This window comes from Triticum aestivum, chromosome 5B (genome assembly GCF_018294505.1).
Source record: "Triticum aestivum cultivar Chinese Spring chromosome 5B, IWGSC CS RefSeq v2.1, whole genome shotgun sequence".
Classification (NCBI taxonomy): Eukaryota; Viridiplantae; Streptophyta; class Magnoliopsida; order Poales; family Poaceae; genus Triticum; species Triticum aestivum.
The window spans coordinates 682,826,463-682,840,676 of record NC_057807.1 but is presented as its reverse complement, the minus strand read 5'-3'; the positions used below and the strand labels follow the sequence as shown (position 1 = coordinate 682,840,676).

Below are 14,214 nucleotides of genomic sequence, written 5' to 3'. Positions count from 1 at the left end.
GAACCAGTACTAATGCCTCAAACCCCATTAGTACCGATTGGTGGCTCGAACCGAGACTAAAGGTCTAACCTTTAGTACCGATTGGTGCCACGAACCGGTACTAAAATGGGCGTCCCACCCTTTAGTCCCGGTTCATGGCACCAACCGGGACTAAAAGGTCCAGACGAACCGGGACAAATGGCCCACGTGGCCCGGCCAGCCCCTTGGCTCACGAACCGGGACCAATGCCCCATGTGTCCCGGTTCTGGACTGAACCGGGACTAATGGGCTAACCCGGCCTAGACCAAAGCCCTCTTTTCTACTAGTGTCGGGGCGTACGCTTCAAATCCGGTGGCGTTGCGACTCTAGTGGCAATGATGATGGTGGCAAATATAGCGGGGTTGCAGCAAGTCCTTCATCGTCGGCAGCCGGCTTGTTCCTGAGTGTTAATTCAAAGTTGTGGCACTGCATGACACGCGCCTGCAACGATACCATCCAATGGGCAAGTAGGGCTCCGTTGGTGCAAGGCACTTTGTAAAGCTTGGTAGAAACTTAAGATTACAAATTTGTTAACATCCTTAGTTCTTACCAAGTTTTAATAGTTGACTTGGTGACATTTTAAAACGAGCCAAACATGTATTCGAAAGTGACCTTGTTTCAGAGTCCTCGTCGAGCAGAAATGCAAACAAAAAATAAATTTGACTTTTATTCAAAAGCTATAATATATCTAAAACTAAAAGTCAATTGAAAAGCATGGGAGAGTGGAGCTAGCATGGTGTGATAGATGGGGCATGTAATCTCTCACAAAAGCATACGTGCATGGGCCTCCAAAAATAATCAAGGATTAAACCCTGCATGCAAAGGACAAATCATAGACTGAAAAGAGGTCTTGCTGAGGTGAGGTGCACGTGATAGGGGTATCTTGTTGTTCCACATAGAAGATGCTTCTTGTTTCCCATAGTACAATAGCTAGCAAGTAAAAGCTTGAGAGGGATTCGGAGACCATTTGCAAGGATGTGTTCTTCGTACTTGACCGTGCAATCATATGCAATGATGTGTCTTCTCGTCAGGTAAGTGTGTGATTTATAGGTTAGATCCATCTATCTATTCGTCATGTATAAATTGTGCTATAAACCATTTATTTTGGAGTGATTCGATCAGGTAGAAGTAGCCGGCTGGAGATCGAGCGAGCATGGACGACTCGAACATGTTCATCCAGTGGGCCATGGAGACGCTGGAGCAGGAGCAGGACGCCGCCGCCGCCGCCGGAGACGTTTTCCCGTCATCACTCCTAGAGTTCGACAACCCGGCGGAGCTGCAGAACGGCACGCACATGGCGGCCCACCGACACGGAGCCACCGACAGCTGGAGCTCAGGCGACAGTGGCGCTGCGGTGGCCGTGGAGAACGACGGCTGGTCGTCCAACTGCAGCACCAACTACCCGGCCGCGAGCCTGGAACTTCACCTCGGCCATACCGCAGCCGCCCAGCATTATCGAGGCCACCCCGAGCCCACCCGCAGCTCCCGGCCACGTCGTGCTGGAGCTGGCGCACAGGTCGCCACCGTCGAGGAAATCCTCAGGCGCCAGTACAGGGACGGTGCCGACCGTGCAGGAACACGTCGTGGCGGAGCGGAAGCGCCGGGAGAAGATCAACCGACGCTTCATCGAGCTCTCCACCGTCATCCCCGGCCTCAAGAAGGTCTGTACATTTCTCACACAAATAAATTTGTGGTAGCATCACTCACTTCAGCAGTTCAGCTCAGCATTGACCAAATCATTTTCCGCTCAGATGGACAAGGCGACCATCCTGTCGGACGCCCTGAGGTACGTCAAGGAGCAGCAGGAGAAGCTCAAGGCACTCCAGGACCGTGACGTGAGGAGCATCGACTCCGTGGTGCTAGTGAAGAGGCCGTGCATCTCCAACAGCGATGATGGCTTCCCGTCACCGCCGCCGTCAGCAGCAGGTGGAGGAGGTCTGACCACGACAATGATTCCATTGCCGGAGATCGAGGCGAGGATCTCGGAGAGCAATGTGATGATGAGGATCCACTGCCAGGACGGCAAAGGGGTCCTTGTCACGTTGCTCGCCGAGGTCGAGGGGCTCCACCTTAGCATCACACACACCAATGTCGTGTCTTTCCCGGCTTCCACTCTGATCATAAACCTCATGGCGAAGGCAAGTTCATCACTTCAATCTACACATTTTCTTATTTCTAGATTAGTACTCCTCAGTATCAAAATAAAAGACGTTTTTGCAGTTCAAATCAAACTATAAAAACGACTTCATTTTGGTACAGAGTTAGTACTTGTTGCCGTACAAACAATTATTTTGTTTGGGTGACATTTTGTGATATCAAGAAAGACAATAACTCTAGTGATAGCAGATAACTTGTGGCCCGTACAAAATATTGTGCAAATTTATACATGAACTAAAGGACTACCTTACTTGAGTCGTAGCGAATTGCCACAAATGTTTTTGGAACACGGTGTAATCAAAGAGACTCATATGCACGCACATACACTCATTCTACGAATAAATAAATTTAGGAAAATGTGAGCACCAACGCCAAATCTATAACTTGAACCCTGCTGGCCGGGTTAGTTCCACCATAAGAGAACTAACTATATGAGCTACTCTCGGTTCACAATTGCCACAAATGTTGTATGTATATTCAATAATTGTTACCAAATCACAATCATAAGGAAATGTTGATGAATAAACTTGATCAACATTACCAATTTTGATTCACGCCCACATATACTGTTGACCAAACTTTAAACTTGTTAGAAAATACTCCCTCCATTTCAAAATGTAAGATAATTTTTTACACCAGTAAGAGAATACTTATGAATAAATTTGATCACTGGTACAAAGTTTAAGTCACACAATCTAGATATATGGAATAATCGTCAGCCATATTAAACTTAAGCAACGATTGTCGAATTGCATCTTATATTGTTAACAGATGAAAATCAAACAAATATTTACATTCCATTTTACTAACCAGTCTATATTTTTTTTTCCCTTTCAGGTAGACGAGGGCTTCACTGTCGCAGCGGACGATATTGTATGGAAGCTCGACTCTGCTTTGCGCCGACATCATAGCGGCAAAGGATAGTTCTAGCTAGGCGAGGACCAATAAACATGAAGACGCAAAGGCTTAAGAAGCGGCAAGCAGGCAGCTTATGTCCAATTAGCATGTTCAAGTAGTGTGTGTGAGTGCATCGTGAGTTACACTAATAATGACCCGTGAGAATCTCGGGCACATGTTCAATCTAGCATGTTACCGGTTTTTTGGTGCATCTTTACATGTCACTACAGCATCATGGTCATGGCGTCCAAAGTGGTACATCCGGCTCGTTGATTCTTCTCAGTCCCTCCACAATCATCTAGATTTAATCCATTTACGTGGTAGGGTCCTATGTAACAAAATTACCCCTAAGCGCGCCTAGTATGTTTGGTATTTTCTCGTGTCATACTCCATCGTGCTAGACAGAGAGCGTACTGGAATAAAAAATTTGAGTGAAAAGTACTGGGATATTTTAGTTTGTATTACCTTCCTTATTTGTTTACTCTGCATATATTAGGTCTCCTTGGAATAAACCTTTGTAAGAGCAACTCCAACGGGCCGAACCAAACGGACGGCGCTTTTGTCCGCATTTTGTCTGTTTGGGTCGGCCGCCCGCCCGGCGTCCGCCCTCTTTTAGATTTGGGTCGGCAGCGCGCCCAACGCGCCCACCCATTTCATGACCGCGTGTGCTTTTAGATCATGCCAGCGCGCGGGGTGGGGTGGGGTGGGGTGGGGGGGGGGAATCGGCCTAGCGCGTGCTGGCTTTGGCGCTCCAGAGCGCGCGAAATGTTCGCGCGCTTGTTTTGGCGCGCCGCATGCGGCGCTCGTTATAAGAAGACGCTCCCTCCACACTTAGTTCGCCACTCACTCGTCTCGCCCCCCCTCTCACTAGCCTCGCTGCCTGTGCGCCAACATGTCGATGCACATCCTCGGCGCTTCGGATTTTCGCGGAGTCCGCGAGCGCCCCTCCGTCGCCTTCTCCGCCGAGATCTTGTTTGGCGAGAAACGCCTCATCCTCGGCACCTTTGACACTGCAGAGAAGGCAGCCCGCGCGTACGACGCGGCAGCGTGGCGCCTCCGGCAGCCTAGTCAGGAGATGAATTTTCCCGATGTGTCGAGCTAGCGGGCGCAGGATCTGGCGCCTCTCCCGCGGCTGTCCACCGACGAGGATCGTCGCGTCCACCGGAGGCGGCAGCGTCGCCTCGCCATCGCCGAGATGGACGTGCAAACCTTGGTGGTGCGGCGCGAATGCTTCCCGCAGGACATCGTTGACGAACGTCAGTTGTATGAGCAGAGGAGGACAGAGAGGAAGGCGAGGAGGACGGAGCGAGCCGCCTATCGGGAGGGTAAGCGTGCACGGAAGCAGGCCATTCAATTGAGACTGAAGCTGCAAGAAATATTGGGGTGGGACTTCGAGGACGAGCAGGCTGCAGACGCCTATATTCAGACGTCGGAGGAGGACATTACCGAGTCAGAGTCGGAAACCGACGAGTAGTTGATCTTTTCTTTTATCTGTGTACGCAAGAACTATCTATGTATCCTTTTTCATCGGAAAAAAATGGCCGGCGGCGTCGGCGACGAAGCAGGCGGTGGAGGGTGTGCGCGCGCGGGGAGGAGAGAGGGCGAGCGCGCGCGCGTCCGTCTTGTGTCCGCGCCAACGCAAATCCGGCTCAAAATGGACCGGGAATGGGTCGGCAGGCGGACGAAAGCGGCGACGGCGCGTTGGGCCGACTTTTCTGTCCGCGCCGACCCAAACGAACGGCGACGGACGAAATGAGTCGTCCCATTGGAGTTGCTTTAAAGTTGCCTCTTGTGCAGAAAGGTAGCACATCCAAGTGGCCGGGCGGACAGGCCGAGCCCGATACTATGAGGGTGCTTGGATACGTTTTAGTCCCATGACTAAAAATAGTGAGACTAAAATTTGCTAGCCTCACCCATACTTGGATCCAAATATTAAAGAGACTAAAATCAAGTTATTGAGCATTTATTATTCTCCAAACCCTCCAATCCAGAACTCGAATGTGTTAAAGGAGAGGAATTAAATAAGGAGAGAGAGGGCTAATACATATTTTAGTAGGTTTCCTATGACTAAAAGATTTTAGCCTCAAGACTAGTCCTAGCCTCTCTTTAATCAAGGGTGCTTGGAATTTTAGCCTCTAAAAAAACTATTTTTAATCGGACTAAAAATAGTCCCTTGGATCCAAGCACCCATATATCACGCACACACATAACGCTGACACTGCACCGGTGCACCGTACTCACGAACAATAGTAGTGAGATGGACAACTCACGTGCTGCTCTTGGCTCTGGGTGTGGGTGAAGAGACGCCAGATCGATCGGGTACACTCTCGTACGCAAGCAGAGCTGGCATGCATGGCACATGCAGGCACGATTCCACACACTGGCTAGACGACGGCTTTCCCGGCGATTCACGGACACGTAAACACACGGTTTCCTCATGTGTTTCTGTGGCACCTAGCACGGACGCCGTGACCACCGCCGACAGCATGGTAGGCGGCGCGCAGACCACGGGCCACTCATTGATTGAAAGCGGTCATGCAGCTCAGGCTCAGCACTGACTCGCCCACAGTTGGCTACTCCCTCCATTTCAAATTACTCGTCGCTGAAATGGATGCATCTAAAACTAAAATACATCTAGATACATCAATATGTGCGACAAGTAATTCAAAACGGAGGGAGTACTTACTCAGGTAAATTTTGTAGTGTGCCCTAGCAAAGCAATACTACTAGCATAGTTTGGGCACCGGCACGACCACGAGTATGCACTTTTGTGTGCGTGTCCCTCCGTACTCGGTAGGTGTCCAGCCCCAGCACTACACGCTGGAGTACTCCACTATTTGCATGTGGATGGCTGAGCTGACACGGACGGCAACGGAGGACCAGTGACGGCCGGGGCCAGTCACGTGCATGGATCCAGCGGCTAGCGTCCTCGGACAGCAGCCACCAATTAGTGGGCCATGCATGTGGACAGATTGAGCTGACTTGGGCCCACACATGCATGTCTGGAGACGGAGTAGCTTTCCTGGCATCGTCGTTTGATCGGTCAGAAAAACTGCTACGACAGTGTTCGTGGGAAGACACTTGCCGGGGCCAGTCACCAATAAACACGAAGACATACGTCAACTGTAAGCTTATATAAGAAGCATCAAGCAAGCAGCTGCTACGACAGTGTTCGTGGGAGAAAAACTGCATGCCCGTCTTTCTGCCATGCTAGCAACAGCAAGCTCACGTACGTGGTGTAGGAACGCAGCGGGTGCACCATCCACCATGCATGGAGCGGGGTTTCTACTTCCGACAGGCGTAGCGTGGCCTCGGCCAATAATAATGCTGATGTGACGGGCTAATTAGCGGCCAAAGGGAGCCTGCCACATCACGTTTGTTCTGTCAGGCCACAAGCACGCACGCACACACAGTGCCTAAAAGTTGCAATTAGACATGTCAGATCAAACAATCAGCCATCCACCAACAGCTTGGGAAATAATCAAGGTAAGTAGCGGCGGTTCACAAGCTTTTCCTTGGAAATGGTTGGGGGTTTGGAAGACTTAACCAAGCTTTGATCACTCTTATTCCGAAGTCACCAGAAGCGTCCGCCGTATTCGATTTTCGACTGAGGGAGTCCTGAATTAAGGGGTCCTTGAACGGCTGGACTATGTAGCATGGGCCGGACTGTTGGGCCGTGAAGATACAAGACAGAAGACTCTCTCCCGTGTCCGGATGGGACTCTCCTTGGCGTGGAAGGCAAGCTTGGCGCCCAGATATGAAGATTCTTTTCTCTGTAACCGACTTTGTACGATCCTAGTCCCCTCCGGTGTCTATATAAACCGGAGTTCTTAGTCCGTAGAGGCAATCATAATCATACAGGCTAGACTTCTAGGGTTTTAGCCATTACGATCTCGTGGTAGATCAACTCTTGTAATACTCATATTCATCAAGATCAATCAAGCAGGAAGTAGGGTATATTACCTCCATCGAGAGGGCCCGAACCTAGGTAAACATCGTGTCCCCCGCCTCCTGTTACCATCAACCTTAGACGCACAGTTCGGGACCCCCTACCCGAGATCCGCCCGTTTTGACATCGACATTGGTGCTTTCATTGAGAGGTCCGTTGTGTCGTCACCAAAAGGTTTGATGGCTCCCTCAATCATCTACAACAATGCAGTCCAAGGGAGGTTTTCCTTCTCGGACAGATCTTCGTATTCGGCGGCTTCGCACTGCGGGCCAACTCGCTTGGCCATCTAGAGCAGATCGACAGCTACGCCCCTGGCCATCGGGTCAGGTTTGGAAGCTTGAATTACGTTGCCGATATCCGCGGAGACTTGATCTTCGACGGATTCAAGCCCATGGCAGCTGCTCCCTGCCACCACGACGAACATGACCTAAATCTGTCATCGGACCGTGCCCAGGAGATAGCGCATGTAACTGCTCTGGCCTTGGATCCGGAGCAGATTGTGTCGTCCGAGGACGGGAAGCTCAACCCCGCCGCGGAAGCCGCAGACTCAGCGGCGTTAGAGCCGCACACAGATCCAACCTCGAGCGGGGCATGTGTCTCCGGAACCTCGGATTCGTCTCCAGCCATAGTTTTCGAACCGCGTGCATCCGCGCCCATCGAACCTGATCAGGCACCGATCATTGAGTTTAGCTCCGCGGACATCTTTCGGCACTCACCTTTAGGCGATGTGCTAAACTCATTAAAAGCCCTCTCCTTATCAGGGGACTCTCAGCCAAACTATATCCGGTTTGGATTGGAAGCTGATGACGCAGAATTCTGCTTCCCACCCACCACCCACTTCATAGACACTGTCGAAGACTTAACTGACATGCTAGATTACGGCTCTGAAGACATTGACGGTGTGGACGGCGATGCCGGAGAGGAGCAGGCACAAAAACCACCGCTTTTAGGGCGCCGGACAACATCCTCCTCGTATGACGTATACATGGTGGATACACCCAAAGAGAACAACGGTGACAACGAAAAGGATCCAGTCGAGGATAAGCCTCCTGAGATATAGCCAAAGCGCCGACGTCAGCGGCGCCGCTCTAAACCACGTCGTGGAAAAAACAGCAATACCGGCACAGGAGAAAATCATACTCCGGACGATGCCGAAGACAACGAAGACCCCATTGAGCCAACCTCCGAATAGGACGAACAGGAAGATGGGCGAGTTAGCCCTCATGAATAGGCCATGAATGAAGACTCGGAGGACAGTAACTACCTTCCACTCTCCGAGGATGAGGCGAGCCTCGGTGACGAAGACTTTACCATGCCTGAGGAACCTCTCAAGTAGGAGCGCTTTAAGCGCTAGCTAATAGCCACTGCAAGGAGCCTGAAAAAGAAGCAGCAGCAGCTTCAACCTGATCAAGATCTGCTCAACGATAGATGGACTCATGTCCTAGCAGCCGAAGAATACGGCCTCAAGCGCCCAACCAAAAGTTACCCGAAGCGCAATCTGTTACCCCAATTTGATGACGAGGCGTTGGAGCCCGTCCTACCAGCGCATAATGCGGCTGACCGACCACCACGTGGCCAGGACAAAGCGGCAACTCAAGCCGAACACCAGCCCGTACGTCGCGGTAAGGGCAGAGACATAACATCTCGGGGTCATACATATGATCTACGGCAAGACCTAGACAACAAAGCAGGTCAGACCAGATCGATATACAGATCATGGGGACGTGTCCGGACATGCAACGGTGGCCATCTAGCCGGACGTGACAAACACAACCAAGCCCGGGCCGAGCACCGCAGACGAACTCCATCCGAGCTACGTCACGATGTGGCCCGACATAGAGGCAGCGCACGCCCCCTTTGCTTCACTGATGAAGTAATGGAACATGAATTCCTGAAAGGGTTTAAACCCATGAATATCGAATCATCCGATGGAACAACAGACCCCACAGTATGGATTGAAGATTTCCTTCTCCACATCCACATGGCCCGCGGTGATGACATCCACGCCATCAAATACCTCCCACTAAAACTAAAGGTGCCAGCGCGGCACTGGCTAAACAACCTCCCTGAGAACTCCATCGACAGCTGGGAAGACTTGGAAGACGCCTTCCATAATAACTTCCAACGTACATATGTTCGGCCTCCGGACGCCGATGACCTAAGTCACATCATCCAGCAACCCGGGGAGTCTGCCAGGAAGCTCTGGACTAGGTTCTTAATCAAAAAGAACCAAATTGTCGATTGTCCGGACGCCGACGCCGAAGCCCTTTAAACATAGCGTCCGAGATGAGTGGCTCGCCCGCCACCTCGTTCAAGAAAAACCAAGATCCATGGCTGCCCTTACCACTCTGATGACCCGTTTTTGAGCGGGAGAAGACATCTGGCTCGCTCGTAGAAGCAACATCACCGTTGATCTGGGTACTTCCGAAGTTCGAGATGGTAATGGCAAGCCACGACACAATAAACACAAGCGTTGCAATAACAATGAAGGAACGCAAGACCCGACAGTCAACGCCGGATTCAGTGGTTTCAAACCCGGTCAACGGAAAAAGCCAGTCAAGGCAAACAGAGACGGACCATCCAATTTAGACAAGATACTGGATCGTCCCTGCCAGATTCATGGCACCCCCAGTAAACCAGTCAATCACACCAACAGGAGTTGTTGGGTTTTTAAACAAGTCGGCAAGATTAATGCCGAACACAAGGTGAAGGGGCCGCCCAGTGACAACGATGATGAAGAGGCCTCGCCAGCCAAACACCGGGGGTCAGAAGCAATCCCCCCTCCGCCCTGAAGTAAAGACAGTGAACATGGTATACGTGACACACATCCCTACAGAGGACTGCAAGCGCACGCTATGGGATGCCGGCGCCATAGAGCCAGCCGCCCCAAAATTAAGGCAATGGGCGGCCCACCCGATCACTTTTGATCGCAAGGACCACCCAGCCAATATCCTTCGCGAAGGTCCGGCAGCTCTCATCCTCGATCCAATTATCAACGGGTTCCATCTCACGAAAGTCCTTATGGACAGCAACAGTAGCCTTAATCTACTCTACCAAGACACTATCCCCAAAATGGGCATTGATCCTTCAAGAATCAGGCCCACCACAACTACCTTCAAGGGAATAATATCCGGCGTAGAAGTTCACTGCACGGCTCTATTACATTCAAGTCGTTTTCGGCTCGCCGAACAACTTTCGAAGCGAAGGCTTGACCTTTGTTATTGTCCCGCTCCGCGGTAGCTGCCATGCACTACTCGGGCGTACCGCTTTTGCTCGCTTTAATGTGGTCCCACATTACACCTATCTCCAACTTAAGATGCCCGGTCCATGCGGCACCAAATACGGAACGCTCCCTCCGTACAGAGGAGCGTACTATGGCTACTGCGGCCGAAGTACAAAGCGGCCTTATCAAGGCGCACATTTTGTCGGCCATCAAGCCGCCGGTCTCCATTAGACAGGACAAATCAATCTCAGAGCTGGATTAGCAGTTCGGCCTCCGCCGTCCACCCCATATAGCTGCGAAGTCTGTCCTGCGCACATAATTATACACTTAAAATACCCTGGTCACCTGCGGAGGCACAATGCGGACAGACCTATAACACTATCCACATTCTCATAGTCCTTTTCTTTTTCTAACCATTTTTATCTTTTACCACAGGTGACTGTATTCGCTGAGAAGTCCTTTAACCTAGGCAAGGCAGCGTAGACGTGCAGCAGGAGGTCGAAATGTTTTTTTGTAGACCGCGCGCTTTATTTCAAACCTGTAAAGTGCCCTTTTTCTCGGCTTTCGACCCCCGGCATGTTAAATAGCCTTGGTAGTAGCGTTATAATCTGTAAGGATCGCGCTTGACGTATCATTCAGATGCTAGTCAACATAACCCGTATTCAGTATTCGCTTTTCTCAAAGAACTGAATTTTGCTTCTGTGGTTATTTTACGCACACACCTTGGCATATATTGTTAGGGGCTCGATATGGAAACATATGAGTTACCGACAAGTCCGAACAACTTTATAGCACACTTTGGCGTCACGAGTTTGACCTTATATGCATCAGCTCCGAATCATGTCTTTGGTCAATAGTTGGGTTGCCCGGCTCCTGTGCTTACTACCTTACATTCTGCTCTATCGGCTAGGGTAGTAAAGGGAGAACTACAGCGATTGTGTCCTGGTTTGTCCGGATGAGCACCTCAGGAGAGAAAGCCGAAAACTGACTGTCATGACACGACGAGAGGTGGTCATCCACTCGATGACTCATAGGAATATTCGTGATTCCTTCCGTATTACACGAAGGACCGTTCTTCTGGTCACGTATGTAAACGCACCATATTCGGATAACCGCGTACATACCAGGGGCTATATCGTAGACCCACCGTCAAACTCCTATGGCTAAGTAAAAGTGTTAAAGCCCTATAGTCCGATTGCCTGGTTCGCCGCATTGACACCTCCTTAATGGACCAAGACGTTGGGTCAAGAGTGATCAAGTGCTTTTCCGAACACCCCCGCATTATATGCAAGGGGGCCGAAGCCGACGACTGGTAAACTTTCAGATTATACAAAAAACGGCCGCACAGGAGGCACCAAATACTTTTTAGGCAAAAGTATAAAAAACATAGCCTAATATATCATAATATTGTTTTTACAATTTCGGTACATTTCACTCGAACATAATATCTTTCAAGCACTGACCATCTATCAAGCGAGCACCCTCTAGGACATCCTCAAAATAATGCTCTGGTGCGTGATGGTCCTTGCCCTCGGGTGGACTTTTTGCTGCAACGTCGGTGGCCTTCATCTTTGCCCAGTACATCTTGACGTGGGCAAGGGCCATCCGTGCACCTTCTATGCACGTTGACCGCTTAACAGCGTCGATACGCGGCGCCACATCAACTAGTCGCTGCACCAAGCCGAAATAACTATTCAAAATTGGCTCAGTTGGCCACAACCGGACCACGACGTCCTTCATGGCAGATCCGGATATCTTGTGGAGCTCGGCCCACCGGGCATCTATTCGTTCAGCAATAGCGAACGCTTTGGCATGCTGAATTGCGACCAGAAATGCTTTTTCGTTGCATGTCCTTCTTGCGCTTGGAAAAACTGTGGCGCATCGGAGACACTCTTCGACAAGTCCAAAAATGCGTCTGGATAACTCCACATTTGATTAAGCGGTTCATACTTTGGATCGCCGAATTTAGTTTGTAATAAGAACGGCTTACCAGCCGCGATCTCCCCAGCTTGTTGGATCTCCTCCCGAGACACTTTAGAGTTGGACCGTGCTTCCCTTGCCTCTTGTAAGGCCTTTTCAACATCGGCCGCTCTGGTTTTGTTATCTTTCTCGAGAAATTCGCATCGGCTAGTGGCATCCTTCAGCTCAAGCTCCATAGTAGATATTCTCTCCTCGCACTGGCGCCGAGCAGCCTGTTCGGCCTTTAATTCACCAGCCGCCTTTTCGGCAGCTGCATTACTCACCCTGGCTTGCTCCTTGGCCCGGGCAAGCTCAGCCCGAAGGGTCTCAACGCGGTGGCACTATCTACAATTATGCATATCTCAGTATACAATTCTCAATGTCATGCTCATATTATATTACTTGCTTATACTGACTGCCACAAAGACATACCTTGTGCCTCGTCGAGCCGCCTGTTAATAAGCGTGATGTCATCATCTGCCACATTAAGTTTCTACTTCAGATCTGCAACCTCTGTAGCTTGGGCAGTCGCCAGGGATGTAACAGCCTGTGTTCCAATTAGTCAGATTATTTCCTGGGCATATCTTTCTTGATCCTCTGATCGCCTCCCTTTGGACGCCAAGCAGAGTCTCAGGGGCTACTATCTATACACAGGCGCATTTTGCATTTATAGCACAATTGAAAATATTACATCACGTACCTCGAAGCCTCTTAGCAGGCCCATAAAGGCTTCATTCAATCCACTTTTCGCGGACAGTACCCTCTCAACCACCGTACCATCAAGGTACGATGTTCCTCTGAGACGGGTGCATGTCGCGATGTGTCCTTCAATGTATCCGGCGCCTCTGGATCCCTGGAAGCGGTTGTAGGGGTACTGACTCCCTTCAAAGGAATATGTTTACTTGACCTTAGAGTCGTCTCTGGCTATAAATCGGATAGTCCGGGGGCTTTATTGTTTGTCCCCGTAGGGGCCGCACACCTCGGACCCTGGACGGCCGAAGTGTCACCTTCAGGCCTAGTCTTCATTGTCCATCGCACCAAATGTTGATCGGGAGAGATCCTCTGGGGCGACACCTCGGGGTCGTCTTCCTATTGGGTGGGGAGATCTGTGGAGGCCTCTCGCACTCCATCATCTCCGGAAGAAGATCCCCCGAGGAGGAGGACTGTTGAGGAAGGCTACATGCCAGACTGCCAAACATATATTTTAAATATTACCCTTACAACCAGGAAAGAATAGGATATGTTTAAAACACCCTTGTTCACTTACACTTCAGTTAAGGGCTTGTCCTTATGGAGGAGCTGCATGACAACATCGTCTCCCGAACCAGAACCCCCTGACAGGGATATCTTCCCTCGCTTAGAAGCCTTTATCTTCAGGTCTTCGGAGGCGGTCCTCTTCTTCCCATGGGGAGAAGGGACGTCAGTTTCACCTTCCCTTTCATCTTCGGAAGAAGGAGTTCCAATCTCCCCGGATGAGGTGTATGGTGCACCTCTAGAATGGGGGCCACCCTGGGCCTTCTTGCTCTCCTCCTTGTCCTCCTTCACCGGCACTTGATATGGTGCCGGAACCAGCATCCTTGTTAACACCGGATCAGCTAAGTCTTCGGGAAGAGGGGCCGAACACCTAATTCTCTCCGCCTTCTTTATCCAGCCCTGGTCGAGTATGGTTTTCCCAGTATATTGTTGTGAGAAATTTAACTAAGCTATGTTCAGGAGTCGAGTGCTTACCGAGGTATCCGGATGGTTGCAGTCAAGGACGATATCCTCTGTAGTATGCGGCCACTGCTTTCGTGTCCCGATGAATAATTTCCACATTCCACTGAGCGTCGTACCGGAGAAGTGATGAAGGGTTTGTGGTCCTTCCGGATTGAACTCCCACATGCGGAGAGGCCGTCGCTGGCACGGTAGGACCCGACAGACTAGCATTACTTGGATTATGTTGATAAGACCGGTGTCCTTTTCAATGAGGCTCCAAATCTGGCTTTACAGCGTCCGCACTTCATCAATTGAT

General features: G+C 50.6%; 1 pseudogene; it reads left to right on the top strand.

The window, feature by feature from the left end:
• Positions 1–820: 820 nt before the first annotated feature.
• On the top strand, positions 821–3,510 carry LOC123114195 (transcription factor bHLH18-like; annotated as a pseudogene).
• The last annotated feature ends 10,704 nt before the right edge of the window (positions 3,511–14,214 follow it).